The sequence below is a fragment of the Bos mutus genome, chromosome X, assembly GCF_027580195.1.
Source record: "Bos mutus isolate GX-2022 chromosome X, NWIPB_WYAK_1.1, whole genome shotgun sequence".
NCBI lineage: Eukaryota > Metazoa > Chordata > Mammalia > Artiodactyla > Bovidae > Bos > Bos mutus.
In genome coordinates this window covers 93,234,113-93,237,758 of record NC_091646.1, presented here as the reverse complement: position 1 = coordinate 93,237,758, position 3,646 = coordinate 93,234,113, and positions in this window count along the sequence as shown.

Genomic DNA, 3,646 nt, shown 5'->3' with positions numbered 1-3,646 from the left:
GGTCCAATGGTTAAGGCTCTTCATTTCCACCATAGCGGGCATGGGTTCAATCCCTGGTCCAGAACTAAGAACTCCCACTTGCTAGGAGGCAAAAATGTAAAAAAATAAAAAAAAATAAAAGCAGGAGGAATGAAATTGGTATTGGTAAATGCCCAATCTCCATGACCTAGATGCCAAATACTCAGGAAAATTCCAAGAAAAGGGCTTGTTTCTCTCCTGTTTTGGAGGCAAGATTTCCATAGTTCATCTTCTGGATTCTGGGTAGGTCCCATCTTTAGAAGCCACAGAATTATTAACAGTGGAGCAGCCTTAAGAGAAGAAGGCTGTGATTTCCTGTTGGCTTAAGGTGAGGACAAAGCCCTTCCTTAGTCGAGGTGGCCAAATACAACAATCATAATTAGGTCAAGTGAATTTTCCAAGTACTATCTAGAGGGAGACACCAACCACAAAGATGATTATAGCTTTCACCAAGAACTAGAAATGGGCATGAAAGTCATTCACTAAGCTGTAATTTTTGAGAACATACAGTATATATGTCCTAAGCTCAGGAGAGAATGTCCCTGTGGAAGTTATTATTGGGACAGTGCTTCTTTTGGTTTTGTTGTTGTTTTCTTTGCTTGTTTTTGGTCACACCTTGCAGCACATAGGATCTTAGTTCCCTGATCAGGGATCGAACCCATACCCCAGGCAGTGGAAGCACAGAGTCCTAACCACTGGATCTCCAGGGAAATCCAAGACAGTGCTTCTAAGCCAAGTCCTGGGCAGCAGTAAAGTGATCCCCATAGCCTCACAGGGGCCCCACATCACTCAAACTCTAGAAGGATCTGGCTGTCCTAGAGAGCATCATGGATGATTGCTGAGACAGTGGTAAACTTTGAACCTCTGTGATTTTCCTGTTTGCTTAATGCCTGATAGCCCCTGGTCTGCTAATAAATCTCCTTTATGCACAGCTTGACCTCTATGCTTCCTAGGGGAGGAATTGGAATCAGCCTATGGCGGAAGAGAAGGCTGTAGGATTCTGGGTGGGAGCTTGAGTAAACAAAAGTGCACTCCTGAAAGATAACCTCACCTTTTGCATCTCATCTGCCATTGACATAAAAGTTGGATCAGATTTATTTACCCTTTATCTAACTCCTGAATTTCGTGTGAATTTCCCAATCTTGTTTTCTAATGCTGAAATTTACCAGATCACAAAATAAAAAGCCCCAGGCTTGAAACCTTGAGATTTTTATCCCTATCTAAGCTCGGAAAAATCCTAGGCTCTACTTAAAATCAACAACTGCCAGAGTAAATGATTAACAGAATAACTTCAGTGGAACTATGGTTTAATAAGACAACAGAGAAGAGAGATTACACTTGAATTTGATGATCAGTATTTCACGCTCTGGTTTAGAATTTGGTCGTATTTTGGTCCTCATGTAGGACCCCGTCTACCTTCTTCATATGCCTTGGTTGAAAGGGTATGGTGGGAAAGGGAGTGGAGAGGGGATCAGAGATCTTCTTCACTGATTTCACAATCTCCCTTAGGGCCTGCATGTTTGAACAAATACTTAGCAGTGAGGTAGCAAGAAAACACCCCCGAATCAATATTTTGACAAAGTCCTATTACCATCTGTTAATTAAAAAGTAATTTTCAGATTATCAAGTGCTCTGTGGTTGACATATTTATGAGTGGAGAGGAATATAATAGTAGCCAGCTGATGGGTGGTTTACTTCATAATTCTGATTTATTTTCTTTTGCCAATTCCTATGCAGATCCAGACCTCATACGAATACATTTTTACAATAGGGTACAGGTTTATATTTTATGATATAATGGCTCAGACGGTAAAGCGTCTGCCTGCAACGCGGGAGACCCAGGTTTGATCCCTGGGTCAGGAAGATCCCCTGGAGAAGGAAATGGCAACCCATTCTAGTACACTTGCCTGAAAAATCCCATGGACGGAGGAGCCTGGTAAGCTATGGTCCATGGGGTCAGTCCATGGGGTCGCAAAGAGTCGGACATGACTGAGCGACTTCACTTCACTTACAGTTTATGAAGCACTCCAGGGACATTGATACAAAAGGATTTTTTGGATTCTTCAGCAAATTAGATATGACCAAGAACATAGAGAGCTCTTCATAAAAAGGAAGCTGTACATCCTTATGCCCCAACTGCCCCTGCAAACCTAAACCCCTTACCTTAGACAAGACATCTCAAAATGGATCATAGATCTAAATGTAATTAAAGGCTATAAAATTTTCAGAAGACATAGAAAATCTTTGTGACATTGGGTTAGCAAAGAGTTCGTAAATATAGCAGCAACAGTGTAATCCACAAAAAGAACTTGATCAAAATTTAAAATTTCTGCTCTGCAAGAGAATGAAGAGACAAGCTACAGTCTGAGAGAAAATATTGGCAAGTCACATATCCAATAAAGGTCTTGTATCCAGAATATATAAAGAACTCTCAAATCTAAAAAAAAAAAAATAAAAAAATCAGAAAACAACTCAGTTAAAGAATAAAGTAGGGCAAATAGGCACATGAAAAGATGCTTGTTTCACTAATTATTACAGAAATGCAAATCCAAACTACCTCACATTGGTCTGAGTGGCCATTAATAAAAAATCTACAAATAATAAATGCTGGAGAGGGTATGGAGAAAAGAGAATCCTTCTACCCTGCTGGTGGGAGTGTAAATTGGTGTAGCCACTATGGACAACAGTATGGCAGTTCCTCAAAAAACTAAAAATAGAGTTTCCATATGATCTAGCAATCCTACTCCTAGGCATATATCTGGACAAAACTATAATTCAAGAAGATACATGCATCCCGACATTCACAGCAGCACTATTTACAATAGCCAAGACATGGAAACAACCTAAATGTCCATCGACAGATGGATGGATAAAGAAGATGTGGTCCATATATACAGTGGGATACTACTCAACCACTAAAAGAATGAAATCATGCCATTTGCAGCAACACGGATGGACCTAGGGATTATCATACTAAGCAAAGTAAGTCAGAAAGAGAGAGACAAATACCACATGATATCACTTATATGTGGAATCTAAAACAGGTTCAATGCACGATACTGGATGCTTGGGGCTGGTGCACTGGGACGACCCAGAGGGATGGTATGGGGAGGGAGGAGGGAGGAGGGTTCAGGATGGGGAACACATGTATACCTGTGGTGGATTCATTTTGATATTTGGCAAAACTAATACAATTATGTAAAGTTTAAAAATAAAATAAAATTAATTAAAAAAAATAAAAAAATAAAATAAAATATGACACAAATCAACATATCTTTGAAACAGACTCACAGATATAGAGAACAGACTTGTGGTTGCCAAGGGGTGGGGAGGGATGGATTGAAAGTTTGGGATTAGCAGATGTAGGTTCTTATATATAGAATGGATAAAAGCAAGATCCTATAACATAGCACAGGGAACTATATTCAACATCCTGTGATAAAGCCATAATGGAAAAGAATATGAGAATATGAAAAAGAATATGTATATGTACAACCGAATCACTTACTGAATAGCAGAAATTAATACAACATAATAAATACACTATACTTCAATAAAAATTTATAAATAAATAAAGTAGCCCAGCTTGTTTATTTTTTAAATTTAAATTTATTTGTTTTAATTAGAG